This window comes from Podarcis cretensis (assembly GCF_951804945.1).
Source record: "Podarcis cretensis genome assembly, chromosome: Z".
In the NCBI taxonomy this organism is placed as follows: Eukaryota; Metazoa; Chordata; class Lepidosauria; order Squamata; family Lacertidae; genus Podarcis; species Podarcis cretensis.
The window spans coordinates 37,238,727-37,255,169 of record NC_137184.1 but is presented as its reverse complement, the minus strand read 5'-3'; the positions used below and the strand labels follow the sequence as shown (position 1 = coordinate 37,255,169).

Genomic DNA, 16,443 nt, shown 5'->3' with positions numbered 1-16,443 from the left:
GCAGCAGCTTTTCAGGTATTCAGGCAGGAGACAATTCCCAGCTCTACCTGCCTATGAGCCTGGAAACTTCTACATGCAAAGACAATGTTCTGCCAACCAAGCTAAAATTTGGGCAGGGCTGCTCCAATGCATTTTGGTAGTGGTGGAGTGTTCCTTGCTGGCGTCTGGGGTAGGTGGGCACCAGTGAGTGCGCAGCACACCGTGGTGGAAGGACATGCCTAGAGCAACCCCTGCCCACTGGAGCTGTGAGGCCATGCTGCACTGCCTGCCTGGTCGTACAGTGGGGAGCCCAGCCGACTGGGCCTGCTTTGAGGGGTGCACTCATGGCGCCCTGTGAGTCCAGTGCTGCTTTGCGAGACTTGCAAATGTGGTGCAGGGCTGGGAGGGTGCATGCCTGTTGCCTCTTTCTCATAGTGTGCTGCATGCTGGGAGGGTGTCATGAGGAATGCGACCCCCCCCCCAAAAAAAACCTGCGCCCAGGGCTAAGGCTCCTCAGCTCCACCCATGCTTCACCCCTGCCTTCTGGCACCTGAGGCAAACCACAAAATGACACCTCCCCACTAGGGGAGACTAGGTGAGTGATTATTTACATCAGGAACAAGGGTGGGGGGAAGATCTACATTGGGAACAAGGGTGGGAGGAAACTAGCAGTGCCTCCTATTTGCCAACAGGCTGCTGTAGAGGCAGCATGGGGAGTGCTGCCAAGGATGTGGCCGGTTCAGCCTCCAAGGAGGACATCGCAGCCATTGCTGCCGCTGCAGTAGCAGCTGTAGCAGCAGACAATGCATTCCTTGGAGGCTGGATCTGCTGCCCTACGGATCCTGCCACCCAAGGCAATTGCGTCACCTTGCCTCATGGACGGGTGGTGAAGAGAATGAGCTGCCCTTCCTTGAGGTCCCTGGAGAAAAACTGGAATCAAACAGAATTCAAATAAACATAGCAGGTGGTACCCGGTGATAGTCAGGCCCAGAGTCTTCTGGGATGGACCATTTGTGAGGAGCAGAGCACCTGCTAAGAGAGCAGCCTAGGAGCCACCACCATGCCCCATTCATGCTGAATAGGGAAGGCTTGTCGCTTAGTGGCAGAGCATCTCCCTTGCCCTTGGAAGCTCCTGGGTTCAGTCCTCAGCAGGTCTCCCTATATTCAGAGCAGAATCGCTTACTTCCATTTACTTAAATGGGACTACTCTGAACAAGTTGGGTAGCACCCAAAGGGGAAGGGAAAAGATCAAAGGAAATGAATTTTTAGATTAATCATTTGTTACTTCTCTAAGACGAACGCCCAAGAACGATCCCAGCTCGGTCAGATCCCCGAGTTATTAGCCCCTGCCTTCTTTTATTTATTAAAGGTGACTTAATATTTTTGGGAGAAACGAGCGTCTTTCTGCCTTGCTTTGGATGCCTTCGCCTGATTTTTCCATGAGCTGAAAGCAGCAGCTTACAGAACCCTTAAGACCACGGGAGGAAAGCGGTGGGGGGGGAATCTTTTTTTAAACCCCCCCTCCTTCTCTTCCCCCGCCTCCCTCATTTGCATTTCCCCCTCCATTCCCCGCCTCCTTTGCAGTGATGTCAGCCCCGGCGAGGACTTGCTGGCAGTGGTTGGGAAAGCGGAGTTCAGACGGCAGCAGCCGGAGCGCGGAGCGGATGCGGCCAGTGCGTGGAGCAGCAGCAGCAGCAGCAACACGAATCGCGAGCCCCCGGGCGGGAGCGCTCCCGGAGTCTCCGGCTCGCCTTCGGTGGGAGTCCTGCGTAGACCGAGACAGCTCTTGGGGCAGACTGGCCACCTGAGCCCCGGGGAAGAGACTTCCCCTCTCCTGGGAGGGGGGGGGGACGGGATACCGTCTCGCCCTTAGCCGCCTCTTGTTCCGACCCCCTACATCACCAGCACCGCCGCCCCCCGCCGACCTCTCAGAGGGGCTCGGCACTCGAAAAGAAGGACGTTGTAAATCATCCCGGTGATTGCATAAAGCTGGAGGATTTCTTCCTTCCAAGTTGCAACGAATCTCTTCGTGCAAGTTCTTTTTTTTTTTTCCAGGAAAAAAAGAAACCCAAACCAAGCCAGCCAGCAGCTTGCCAGACTTGGACCCATCCTCTTCTTTCCAGCGTTCCTTTGGGTAGTTGAGAAGCCGGTGGGTACGCGGACTTCACTTGCCTTCTCCGGTCTCTCACTTGCCCTACAGCAGCAAGCGTGTTTGAATAACTCTCAAGTTAGGATCTCTTCGTTTTGTCTCTGTCTCTTGTCTTTCCTCACGCTGTGGAAGAAGGGCACCCCCCTCCCAGCCACCCCCACCAGTCTCACTACTTCGTTTTTGATCTTACTGTTTTTCGTCCTAGACGATCTCCTCCGTGCCCGTACCCATGTAATAATTCATTCCAAGATTCTGAGCAGAACAAGGATTTTCCTTTTTCTTTACCCACCTCATGGTGCGCTTTGGGTCTGACTTGAAGGCAACGGAAAGGAACGGCATGGCTGAGGAGCAGCTTTAGACGGAGATTCTCTTGCTCACACAAGGAATTCAAGGTAAGGCAGAGAAAGTGGGTGGTGCGTCTCGAGGAGAGCTGGGGAGAGACTTCGTCTAGGGAGAGCGCTGGCGGTCTACAAGCAAGCGCCTTCTCTCTATCTAGATTCTCCTTTCGCTTCCTTATCCTTCCACACGCTGTAGATCTTTGCAATCTAGGTATGCAGCGCTGGTACACCCGTGGCTTAGATTTTTCAGGGGCGGGGGGTGGAAGAGAGAGAAGCCAAACTGTGTAGCTTCTGGGAGGAGGGGAACCCCCCTTCCGCAAACTGATATGTGATGTGATCCCTCCCGATCGCTGAAGATCGCACGGTCTTTCTCCCTCCCTTTTGCAATGCAAAGCCCATCGCGAGCAGTTCAGCTTTTAAGTGTCAGGGTGCAGAGTACTTAGTGAAGGGGGGGGAGGGTCAGAGATGTGAATGGGGGAGGAAAAACATATGGAGTTTTTTATTGATGCAGTTTTAATCCTGTAATGGAGACTGCATTAAACGGGGGATTGCATTAAAAAAAACTGCTCTGTGTGTGACACACACACACACACACACACACAAAGAGTAAGGGAAAGTAAAAAAACAACAGCACTCCACCGACCAGCGATGTGCTGGATTGTAAATGAAGTTCCCTGATTGAAGGATTTCCTTGAACTCTGGTGATGAGTTTAAAGTTACTGTGCATTTGGCACATTAGAATAAGATGGAGCACAGATCAGTGTTTGGGTGGGTTGGCAAATATACTGGTGATTTCCTTGAGTCCTTGAATGAGCGGGAGAAGAAATTTAACATTTCATATCTCTAATGTCTAGTTCCAGCTTTGCATGGACCTGGAAAGGAAAGACTTAGGGAGCACTAAGCTAAGCACGGCTTTCTCTTTCCTTAGCAGTATTGGGAGAAAGTGAGTAAGACAGGAATCAGATTATGGCTCCCTCCCCCTTCCTAGGTAGAAATTGGTCACAGTGTGGATCTTTAAAACCTGCTGGCTGCAGATGGAAATGTTGCAGTTTGGCTGCAGACCGGAGGGTCTCTCTTTTCCTGCATGCAAGCTTAGCATAGTAATAACTTGTAAGAAGTAGCTCTGAGGTCTGAGATGAGGAGCAGGGGAGGAGGCATTAGCTTCTGTATGATCATGAGAGGGGAGGGGGCGTGGACCATACGAATACAGCATTGCCTTAAAATAGCTTGAGTGCAAGCATTTTGTCAAGAAGGCAAAAAATAAAGAGCCTGTTGCCTTAGGCAAAGCCTGTGGCTTCCATCCTGATCTGATGTTTTTAAATAAAATAAAAAGCAGAGAATATTGATAATGCAGGAGTGTTGGCCCATCAAAAATGGAAGGTGCCCTCAGAGCATCTCTTAGGGTCTCTGAGCATGATGCGATGGTGAAGGCAATAATATCTGAACTTCCCACTGTTGTAAATATGAAAATGCAGAAGATCCAAGCAGAACTCTTGCTGCAAATGAGCCAAGGTTATAAACGAATGAAAGGATGCAAGTAAATATTGGGCTGAAATAGGAGCAATCAATTGTTTAAAGTGGGGCTGGGAGAAGTATTGAGGCAATAAGTTACTTCCTCTGCCCAGTGAACTCTTACAAAAGGAATGATTTCCTCCATAAGTAACACCATAGATTTAAAAATCTAATTAGAACCTCGTGGAGTTTTTATTTTATTTTATCTGACAATGTTTCCCAGACTGGTAATGGAAAAGACAGATGAGTGACTTCTTCTGTCAATGGAATTGGTGTGCAAGCTTGCAAGTTAAACAGAGTTCTTTATTGTGCAGAAAGTGTCCAGCAGAAACCTCTCCTGTAACATTGCCAACAGCTCTAGGATGGACTAAGTTTCTCTCTCTCTCTCTCTCTCTCTCTCTCACACACACACACACAGAGAGAGAGAGAGAGAGAGAGAGAGAGACTGACTTCAGTAAATATATTCAAATAAAGCTTTATTGGCTTGTCAGAAATGGTTTGTTTTCACATCTGAAATGTGAAAGGGAACTTGGGGTATGCCTTCATACTTGAATGCTTCCAAAACTGTAAATTTTGCATAAGATAAAGGTGAAAGCGAGAGAGGGAGGCATGAGTTTACATTATGCAGTACAGTACAGCACAGAAAAACCCCACTAAGCAAAAACTAAAAACAACCCCCCACGTTTTTTTCATCTATATTGTGTGTGTGTGTATCTGTGTAGAAAAATTGGCATGTGGGTGTCAATTGCAAAGACGGGATCAGAATATCAATGACTTAAACCCTGGAGACGCGAGGGGTTAGCTTGATAAGCAAAAGGCAAGCTCTTTTGAAGAGTGAGCTGGCAGAGAGAGGTCTTTAAATTTCCAGGCATGTTCTACTTCAGCTGTGTCTGTAGTCAAATCTGAAAATAAAACTGAACATTACTTAAGTTAATGATTCTTGGGATATATATATATATATATATATATGGATGGTATGGCAGAATCAACTCTCTCTCATGGGTAGCAAGTAACGAGATGCTGCTGTTATTGCAAGATGTGTGAACGTTTTCTATTTAAATCCTCCTTCTGTCAAATTAAACAGTTAAGGTGCATATCTGTTGCTTTATTTCTCCCTCAAGGTGGTTACCCATACAGATAACTGTTTGCATTTTAATTTCCCCACCCCATAAAGAAGTATTATTGCTTCATGGCTGTATAGCTCTACCTTCTTTTTTTTAAACATGACCATAGTTGCAGGATAATTTATATTCAGCATAGGACTGTCTGCTTGGTACAATTGGTTTTATACATCACAGCTCCTCAAAAAGGAAGATCAAAGATTTGGACCTGTAACACATTTGTATTCTGCATGGGCCTAGGCAACATTCTGTCGGTCTCTCACATAGTTAAGATTGTGTCCATCTCCTTCCGTTCTTTTTAGCACTCATTTGCTTAGTGGTTTATTATTTACCCATCCAAATTGTGCTTTGAGCTGTAACCAGAGCCTACTGATGCAGCCTGCATTATTTGTACACATTGCAGTCTGTTAAAGTCTGTTTCTGATGGTGATCATCAGAAAGTGGTGAGGGTCTAAGGGCTGGACCTTTTTTTATATAAAGAAAAAACAAAGCTTCTGGTTTCTTTGAGTTCTAGATGACTGCTTGATTCATGTTATGGGCTTGATGAAGCTTTTCCTGGGACAGATGAGCATCACTGTTGGAAGGAAGGAATGTGTTGGGTTGGTTTTGGTTCACTCTGGAAAATTGTAGGTGGTTTAACTTCTGATAGTGCACTTCAGTCTAAGTTACGGTTGATATCCAAACAGAATGAAGCAACGTTGTAGTATAAGGTAACGGACTTTTAGGAATTGGAAGCAGCAAAATATAAACCTGCATAGTTCAGTACTGGCATATAATGTGTGAATCTTGATGTGGAATGCGATAGAATGTGTTTCACCATTCCATTCCTTTGTTCACAAAGATATAGTTAAGGCAGCACATAAAATTAGTGAGGCTACCTAAATGGTGTGTTGGTTTTATGCAGAACGTTGTTTTCTCCAGTGAATTCAAAGGGTAGAGAATGTACTATGAGGACGTAGGCAAGCTTTTCTCTCTTCTGGTCTTGCATTCTCTTTGTTTTTGTAGCCTCAGACTGGTTGACCTCATATGTCTATGATTTGGTTCTAGGCGTAATTATTCTCAACTTAAGTCAACCTCATTGTATTTTGTGGGGGCTACTCCACAGTGAGTGCAATCTGAGAGCACTGCCTTGATGCGCTAAGAATGATAGCAAGTAATTTGCTCTGCAAGGTTATTGGGAAGAAGGAACACATAGACTTATGCATTCTACAAGTCCTAGCGAAATGTTGAGCAACAGGAAAACAATGAATTCCCCATTCCATATGTTTGACTTTCTGCCCATAAATGCCATTTCATAGCACTGTTGGAGCTCTGTACACATCCTGTACATGGAAAGTTCATGTGAAATGTTCTGTGGGAATTTTGCACATGACTCGAATTTTGAGCCATTGGGCTGCTTGCTGTTTGCCCTTGGCAGATGCTTGTCTGCTTCTAAGTAGTTCAGAGGCGGTGGAGTGTGAGCTACCTAGAAGTAGGGTCGTACAAGTCATAAGAGTCAGTTCTGTTATCTGTGTCCAAAAACTGGCACTATGTTCCTCTGAGCAAAATACTACTCTGAGTCTACAGAAAATAAGAGGATGTCGAAATCTCTGGTTTTGCAATTCTGAAAACACTTGCCCTTGATAGGACACATGTCCTTGGGAAGAATGTGGTTCTCTGTGTTTAATGTTGACCTGCTCTCTCAGAACTCCAACATCTTTTAGCTCATTTGAAAGTCTCATTGATGTTGAGTTAGCAGGGTCAGGATTCTTGCCCTGGAGGTTCTTCCTAGGTAAAGGTAAAGGTAAAGGTACCCCTGCCCATACGGGCCAGTCTTGACAGACTCTGGGGTTGTGCGCCCATCTCACTTAAGAGGCCAGGGGCCAGCGCTGTCCGGAGACACTTCTGGGTCACGTGGCCAGCGTGACATCGCTGCTCTGGCCAGAGCCAGAGCCAGAGCCGCACATGGAAACGCCGTTTACCTTCCCGCTGGTAAGCGGTCCCTATTTATCTACTTGCATCCGGAGGTGCTTTCGAACTGCTAGGTTGGCAGGCGCTGGGACCGAGCAGCGGGAGCGCACCCCGCCGCAGGGATTCGAACCGCCGACCTTTCGATCGGCAAGCCCTAGGCGCTGAGGCTTTAACCCACAGCGCCACCTGCGTCCCTGAGGTTCTTCCTACCTTGAAGCAACTGTGGTGCAGAAGCACCGTGCTGTCTGCAGCCTCATCTTGCTTGGGAGCAAGTCCTGGTGATGTCACTGGTCTATATCCCTGAGCAATTGTGTAGAGTGCTGCGCTGCAGCCATTTTGTTGCCTACAGTGGCCAAGTGTGTGAAACTGAACTTTAACACAGGCTTATCCTGAAGGCTGATGCTCTAGGCAGAAATAAGTGCTTAGACATGGGAATGAAGGGATGAAATAAGGAGCGGGGAAAAAAAAAAGGAAATTGGAAGGGTGCATTCCATTATCCTACGGGGTTTGCAAAGGGACTTTCTGCATTTCATTATTCCAAATAGTTTGAAAGTCAATCTCTTTCAATTATTGTCTGAGTTTAGTAGAGTGACTTGACAGAAATTGTATAACATGCTATTACCTTTCTCTGCTTGCAAAATCCCTGTTAGCAGATTTTAAACTTCACTTCTAACTCTTCCTTTTGTGTTGTGGATGGAATAAAAGTGGCCTCTGCAGAATATCAATTTATCACCAGCAGCAGATATGTTACTTATTTTAAAACCTTATTTCCCTCATTTGCTTTTTTTAAAAAAAAAAAAAAAAAAACACCACACCAAACCCAACACTTTATAGCACTGATCCACACCCCCTTGCTCTTTGCAAGTGCAGATAAAGAAAAGGCGTATCAGATACATTTATGTTTCAGTGGGTGAATGGCATTTGGAAAGCACATAACTAGATATTTCAATAGAATCAGATCTTTTTAAAAAAGCTGTTTGGGGTCTTATTTCAAGGCCTCCTGCCAAGTCATCCCAAATCGCCCCCAATTATATAAACCTTTCAAAATCTTCTGCATTGCATTACTGGGGAGTGGGTTATGGCTTGCTGATAGATCCCATGATTTATATGCAGAAGAACTGAGAGTCATACCCAGAATCTTCAGGTAGGACTAGAAAAGACTCTTTTGAAGCACTGGACAGCCATTTCCAGTTAGTGTAGACAGTTCTGGGCTAGATGGATCAATGTGCTGACCCAACATAAGATAGCTTCCTACGTCTCTGAATGCACGATCCCAAACTCAGTGAACGGCCTCAGACATCCTTTTGATTGTTCATTCATGATTTGTGCTTGTGATAGTACAGTATTGTGGTGATTACATGCAATCTCATTTTCAACACTGTTTGCAGCGCCGAAGATTAGGGGTGGACATAGTGATTTGTTTCCACAAACAAACCATGCATATCCTATAACTTGCCGCTGTAATCCTGCAACTTTTTATTTCACAAATGTTCTGGTTTATTTGTGTGTTTTGTGTGGGTTGTTTCCCTTTTTTCCTTTTTGTTTGCCCCGCTGTTGTGACACCGCAGTGCAAGAGTGATGTGGGGGAAGAATCACAGAACAACGAATGATGTGTGCATTAGTGGTGCCTATCCACCACTAATGCACTACTTTTGCACCAATTACATGTTGGAGAAGGCACCCCCAAAACCCACCAGACTGAAGGGGACCTTTGGGGCAATTTCAAAGGCCTAACTGGGCATTCTGGATACATTTTTGAATACATCATAGAGAAGGGTGTGTAGAACTTGAACAAGGCATAATATGTTGCCTTATAACTGTATTTGGTTGAGTTTCCTTAAATGTCTGGCCTGAAGAAGATCTTGGTTTTGCTTCAGGTAAAATTATTGTGACAGCTACGTAACTGTGGTTTTGTTTTATAAGTATTGCAAGCTTCAGCTCGCATTTATTCTGAGACGGTATGCTCTAGTTAGTGCTGGAAGCTGGACTCGAATGAGCAAAGGCTGCACAATTTAGCTCTCCTTACAGCAAGCTACATGGAACCTTTTGCTAAAGAGGGGTGGGTGTGGGTGTGTGACTTTTTAATTAAGGCCTAGCTTCCACACCACTCATTTATTTATAAATCTTTTTTAATGCAATGTGCAGTTATCTCTGTGGAATTTAATTTCAATTGAAGGTGTCACAGAAGGAGGAACAGGAAGCCAGAGCAGAATTTTACTCTATCGTTGATAAGATAGTCAGTGAGCAAAATGGAGGTTTAAGATATGGAAAGCAGAAGCCACAGTTAGCCTGGTTGAGTTGGCAAAGAGTGGTCTGTAGGTACCTGCAGTTCACAATCTCTTTCCATATAATCCCCTTCTTCTTTATCCTACTTCCACCCATGACTGGTCCACTATACCAGCAGTAATGGCAACGCCAGAAGAGAACCAGTGTGGTGTACTAGGAAAGCAAATATCTGAGTAACAAGTGTGGGTCTGTTTACTTTCATGTATGTGACAAAATGTATACTGTTCAATAAATATACTTATTGCGTGTCGAGGTCCCCAGGTCCACCCCAATAACTCACACATCACACAGAAATTTTTGTTTAAGATTTTTGGCATAATTTTGGCCACAACTTTATTAAAATACAAATTTGTGAGTGGTTGCGTAGGCATTGGTTGCGACTATCTGCCCCCACCATGGGGGGCAGACTGACATTCCGCATGATGCGAAAGTCAGAATGGGGAAATACACTTGGGGGTTACGCGGAGCAGGGAACCTGCCCTCACCCCAAATGCAACCAGGAGCTCATTGCTATGGCCTGAGCCCCCTTGACAAAGTGGATAAGCAATAGTTAGTTCCCAATTCCTTTAACGGAATCCCTTGCAGCAGCAGCATTAGAGGGGCAGGCACAGCCAATCCATGCCCCTCAACCAACCAAACCATAAACCAATGCCTAACCGCAAACCTTACAAGTTGTGACGATTTGCTACGCAGTAGGCAAAAACCAAATGGCCCCAGCCAATCAGCCAGATGGACAAAATTCCTACCAGGCCCCCGCTCTAAAGCAGACGACCCCATGACAGACATAGCAAGGTCAAAGCGAACAACCCTATTCTAGGGAGGGAGGGACGGGCAATCCAATGCACGGGCGAAAAGAGGAAGCCCTAGCCTCGTGCAAGGAGTTTTACTATTTCTGGCTGTCAATCAATAAATGGCAACATTAACTTCTTCCCAACAACAAGGGAAGCCCCAATCGCATCAGTGGCCAATGATCAATTAGCCCGCCCCCCAACTTTGGAGTGTCCTGGCGGCCCCCACCGCAACACGTGCTCTCCATGAAGGAGAACACGCTTTACACAACTGTTCTCTCTCTCTCTCTCTCTTTGTTTGTGTGTGTTTTTTAAAAAACCTTTTGCTTTGTGGCCCTATTCAATTTTCATGTGCATCCTAATCAGGTTCTGATAGTTTTGAACAAATATCGCTATTGCAGGGCATCAAGTGGTATAATTCTAACTGTTTCAAAATTTCAGATTGCTATGCAGAAATGCATACTGCAGTTTGTCCTCTGCCCTCGGTGATTCTGAGTTCTTTTGGACTGATGCAGTGGGGAAATTTTATATTTCTACTACTAGCAGCATCTCTCAAAATCAGGCAGTACTTCTCTAAGCAAAGGATGGCTTTATTTTATTTATTGAAATAAGTTCAATGGAAAAGTTTGAGGTGCTGGTATAGAGCCAAATACATCTTGGAAACAAGATACCTGAAAGATCGCCCCTTATATACCCGAACAATCCTACGGGTGAGGGCTTCCTGTATATACCATCTTATCAGGAGGTCTATTCTGCACAATGTTGGGTCAGGACTTTAACTGTTGTGGCTCCTATCATTTGAAATTCCCTCTCATCAAATATAGTACAGTCTCTTGGGTTTTTTGGTAGCATAATAATAATAATAATAATAATAATAATAATAATAATAATAATAATAATTGTACCCCGCCCATCTGGCTGGGTTTCCCCAGTCACTCTGGGCGGCTTTCAACAAAGATTAAAATACATTAAAATGTCACACAATAAAAACTTCCCTAAACAGGCCTTCCTTTCCCAACAAGCCTTTTAAGTAGAACGCTTTCCCAGTCTGCCTCTATATTGGGACTGTTTTTAGATGCTTTGTCATTTGTTTGTTTGCCACCCTGCACTTCTTTGGGAGGAAGAGTCGTGATATAAATTTGATAATGAAATAATACAGCAAGGTGGCATACAACTTACAAGATCACAGTAAGGATAATTAAATTATCTCTGTATCACAGAGAACTTGCCACGAGAACTTGCGGTAATGGATTCAAGATGCTCTATATGATCAGGCTGGTCAATGTAATTCGCTGGCTTGCAAATGGCATGCATTGGTTCCCTTTGCACTGTCTTAATGTGTGCTTTAAATGACTCTTTTGGATCCCAGGATGAGCATATTTAGAGTATGCTGAGATACTTCCATGAGTCATTGTGTGCTTCTTGCTGCTCATGGTGCATCAAAATGCTTTGGGCTTTGGTGCCCCATGCTGGAAACCTTTAAGGTTTCTAGCTTACAAGCCACAGTCAGACAGTGGTGGAAGTCTTTAAACAAGGGGTGGGTGATGCATACCAGCAAACCTGCAGATAGAACTGTATTGGTACCCACATTTGTATGCAGTTGGGTCACTTGCAATGCTCTGCTGTGATGATGTACAAAACTGTTGTTCTCGCTTTTGTTTTATTTACTGTTCAGCACACTGGCCTAGAGTCTGCCAGGTTGCAACTCAGAGATGCCTCCTGTTTCTCTAACAACGAAGAGCTTTGTGATTCCTAAGAAGCTCCGCAATTGTCACCTGGCTCCACAAACAGGAGGCTCTTGAAAAATTCCTCTGGGAATTGAATAGCTTTCACTGTGAGTCCTAAAGGCATTTTGCTTAAAGGCATTTTGTATGTTTTGCTGCAAACGTTTATGACAACAGACTAATAGGGCTTACTTCATAACAAAAAAAACAACAACAACATTTGAATGGTTTCTTAATGTTGATGCAGTATACATCTCCATGCCCCAAGTCCTATCACTCCCTCTCTCTTGTGCTGTGGCAAATAGGGCTCACCCACAAAAACACAAAATGCACCTGTATGGAAGGCCTTCAGTTTCTTAACCAATTTCTGTGTACCGCAAACCCACAGACTGTGCCCACTTTACTTATTCAATCACAACCTTGTACTCCCTCTCTCCTTTTATTTATTTCCCCTTCACCCATGCACTGAGAGGGTTTTCCTCATTTACCTGGCTCTGGGAAGCTCTGGGAGGGCTCTAAGGCATTCTTCCCAAAGCCCAATGCTTAGACAGCTGCCAGAGCCCTTCCACTTCCTTCCCAATGCCCTGCACCTCACCCACCTTTAGGAAGTGGGCGGGATGCTGAAGCCCAGTGAAGGAACTCTGTGCGGAGCCCTCACACCTCCTTCCCAAAACTGGACACTTTGCTTACCCAGCTTTGGGAAGGTGGTGGTAGGGACCATGCCACAGTCCTCTTGCATCCCTGGGGCAGCCATATCGTGACTCCTTTCCAAAGCCCTGCACCTTACTTACACTCACAACAAAACCAAAAAGCACCTGTATGGAAAATAAGCCCACAACTTAGGCACATTTTACTTAATGCAATCACAAACTTAGACAGATGGAGGGGAGAATGAATGAATGAATGAATGAATGAATGAATAAACGGAGAGCTGGTGAAACTCAGCACTCTCTGTTGTTTACCTCCCACACCCCCAGCAGGTTTTCCTTACTTACCTGGCATCGGGCTTTGGGAAGGTGACGGGAAGGCTCTAGGATGCTGTCAGAGCCCTGCACTTCCCTCCCAAATCCAGCACTCCTTCCCAAAGCCTGGCACCAGGACACTGCCAGAACCCTCCTATCTCATTCCCAAAGCCTGCTGTCAGAGATCTTTTTTTCCTTCACAGAGTGGGGAACCTCACTTATCTGCCTTTGGAAAGGCTGCTGGGATGGTGTAGGAGCCCAAACACTTCCTCAAAGCCACACCTCATTCCCAAAGCACCTCATTCCCAAAGCGTTGCATTGGGCCAGGGAGCCCGAGCATCTAGGATGGTGGAGCATAAATACGTCCTTCCCAAATCCTGGCATCTCATTTCCCCAGCCTTGCACCTGCTGCCCAAAGCCTCACACCTTGCTTGCTTAGCTTTGGGAAAGTGCCATTCAGAATCCTCTGAATGAGGATTCAGAGCCTTTGCACCTCCTTCCCAAAGCTTGGCACCTCTCTGGTGCAGCAGCCTCAGCCCTCACACCTCATTTCCAGAGCCCAGTGCCCAATACAATGTCAGAGCCCTTATACCTTTTCTTTATGAGGCTGCCGCAAGGCGGCAGAAGGGCTCTAGAAAGCTGCTAGAGCCAGCGCCAGGACACTACAGCCCTCACATCTTTACATCTCTTTCCCAAAGCCTGCCATCTCACTTACCCGCTTTGGAAAGGCAGCAACTTCAGCTTTGGGTGGCTCGCTTCCCTGACTTTATGAAGGCAGCAGCACTTTGGGAAGGCAGCAGAACAGCTCTGGAATGTTGCTGGAGTCAAAGCACTGGCAGACCTTGGGGGCTCAAATTTCAGTAGTACCCTATGCAGGGCCAAAATTCAGTGCCCCCCTGCTTCCCAGTCTCTTGCACTGCCAAGCCCTAGTGGCTCCTTTACAAAACCTGGCACTTTACTCCCCTGGTTTGGGAAGGTGGTGTGAGAGTGAGATTTTGCAAGAGCCTTTGCATCTCCTTCCCGAAACCCAGCACCACTGGGTCCTGGCTGGAGCCCTGGCAATTTCTTCCCAAAGTTCCATGTCTCACCAGATTTGGGGTTGGGGAGGGATAAAACTTTCTCCAATGCTTCTGAGTTGGAATAAATTAAAATACACTTTAGTTTATATTTTTTGTTTAAATTGTGGAGATGTGCCAAAGGTAGAATGGGGAGGAGAATGAAAGCAGAACTTTCTTGCATGTACTGAAATGTCATCTTATGACTTATGGTTCTCACTTGAAATTTCAATTTATTATGCTGCAGTCTATTGAAAACAATTTGGGACTTCCTTTCCACTTTTACCTTGATGCAGAGTTTTCTCTCTGTCTGTTCCATCCACTGCAAGTATATATAAATGCATGCCTGATAAGCTGGCGATGTGAAGACTGAAAGGGGGGAAAAGGAGCAGTGCATTTAATGGAATAATTGCTTTTACTCTGTCAGTCATTTAAGTGACTCCAGGAATATTTATTTGGCAGTTGGTTTTAAGTGAGGTTGCTTTATAAGGAAGTACAGCAATAGCGTTAATATAATGAAACCATTTCCTTAAAGACTGCAGGACTCCTTTTTCTTCCCTGCCTCCATTTTTCTTCTGCTTTGGCAACCTTGGATCTCTTAGATTTCTCTGGTGGAAATTTTTTTGAGGTGCTTTCCTTTAGATCTGGCCCTCATTAAAAAAAAATGATTAGAATACAAATGTACTTATGTTAAAACATATGAAGAAATTGATAGCCCCCCCCCCCCGCTGTAAATAGATGAGAAGGGGAAAGGAAGGAAGAATGAAATGTAAAAGGAGAAATAGCTGGCTGTATGGTTCACGTCAGTCATTGTTCTGATTTAGCATTGATTCGGTTGCTGCTTGGCTGGGACTCAGCAGCCTGGAACTGCTGTGGTGAGGTGACTATATCAACTGTTCTCTCTGACTGGTCCTACTGGAATAAAAAAGCCTCCTAGGGAAACTGAGGTCCTTTCTGGTGTCCTTTATATTGTGCATTCATGATGATTAGTGCTATGCTGATATCAGAGAGGTTATGCATGATTCTGCTTTCGATACTCTTTGCGTCTGTAAAACGTTGTGAGGTGCACATAATTGCTTCATTTTCTATCAGTGCATGTCTTTGCCTTCCTGATGAAATCCTGTAGCTCTTCCTTCCACAAGAGTTCTTGCTCTTGTTCTTGTATTGGTCCCATTTCTGTTTTTTGTTATAGTGCAAATATGTCCCTCCCAGATGGCAATAAAGCGCTGAAACTGGGGAAGCACTACAGACTCAACAAGAAATCAGAATGATGTGTGGATTACCCAGTGCACAATTATCACATCAATGACATATTGTAGAACACACTCACCCCCCCCCCCAAAAAAAGAACAACAACCTGCCAGCGTGGAAGGACCTTCTGTTTCTTAACTGCTTTCTGTATATGCTAAACCCACAACTTGCACTTACTTTACGTTACACAATCACAACTTTATGCAGGTGGGTGGGAGAGAAACCTGCACACTGAGCAGGTTTTCCTCATTTACTGGGCTCCTCACTTTTACCTAGATTTGGGAAGGTGGCAGGAGGCCTTTGGCAGCATTCCAGGATGCTAGGACACTGCCAGCAGGGACAGTTTTAGGGTACTGAGACATGTTAGGCTGCAGGGGGCACTGCAACAATGATGCAGAATGGAGATTGGGGGGGGGGGGGAGATGCCAAGCCTTCCTGCCTCCTTCTCAAAGGCACTGGCTTTGTTTACCTGAATTTAGGAAGATAGTGGGAGGGCTCTGGGCCCAAGCACCTCCTTCCCAAAGCTGGGATGCTGCTGGCTTTGGGAAGACAGCATGAGGGCTCTGGCAGCATATGGGCTCCTACAGCCCTGCCACCACCTTCCTAAAGCCTGGTAAGCATGGTGTGGCTCCTTCCGTACTGGCCTCATGGTAGAAGGTGGGGGGGCTCTGTCCCCCCTCAAATTCCTGTAAGGAGGTGCAGTCTCATTTACCAGAGTCTGGAAACGCCCCCCCCCAGCCTGTATGTATGGGACCCAAGCCTAGCTTCTGACATTTCTTTCTGACATTTCCAGTTAACACAATTATTATGCAGTGCCCACTCCCTCCCCCCCCCCAAATTATAAAAAAATCCTGCCCAAGTTTCTGGAGAGCTGCTGCCAGTTAGAATAGACAGACTATCTGTTAGTCAGTATTGGGTGAGATAGACTTCGTATGAGGCAGTGTCATGCGTTCATTCATGTATCTTTTCTCTGTGGATTCCTTGTGTTTTGCCCGTCTCATATTCTCAGGAGCCTTTGTAAACTGGGAGATAATTGAACTAATTTTAGGCTCTTCCCTTCATCTTTTCAGTCCTCATATGGTTTCTTGCCTGAACTAATTTCCATTTCATGTAAGTTTCATATATGCTCTTTCATAGGCCTATTGCATTCTCGGGGGTGTGTGTATGTGTGTGTGTGTGTGTGTGTGTGAGAGAGAGAGAGAGAGAGAGAGAGCATTTTTTTTAACTGAATGAAAAAATAAATGGTACACATCTCTCAAACACTTTGTATGTGTATAAGAATTTGTGTGTGCATTTTTAAAAACCTAAATTGCACCACAGCATAGAGG

General features: G+C 45.5%; 1 protein-coding gene across 4 annotated transcripts in view; it reads left to right on the top strand.

Moving 5' to 3' along the window:
* The first annotated feature begins 1,582 nt into the window (after nucleotides 1-1,582).
* PCDH11X (protocadherin 11 X-linked) overlaps nucleotides 1,583-16,443 on the top strand; it is a 777,133-nt gene continuing 762,272 nt past the window's right edge. For 2 of the 4 annotated variants that reach the window (XM_079962396.1, XM_079962397.1), the window contains exon 1: nucleotides 1,583-2,520. The gene's annotated coding sequence lies outside the window, so the exon portion shown is untranslated. The remainder of the gene's footprint in view (nucleotides 2,521-16,443) is intronic. The other 2 variants (XM_079962398.1, XM_079962399.1) reach the window with 2 other exon arrangements.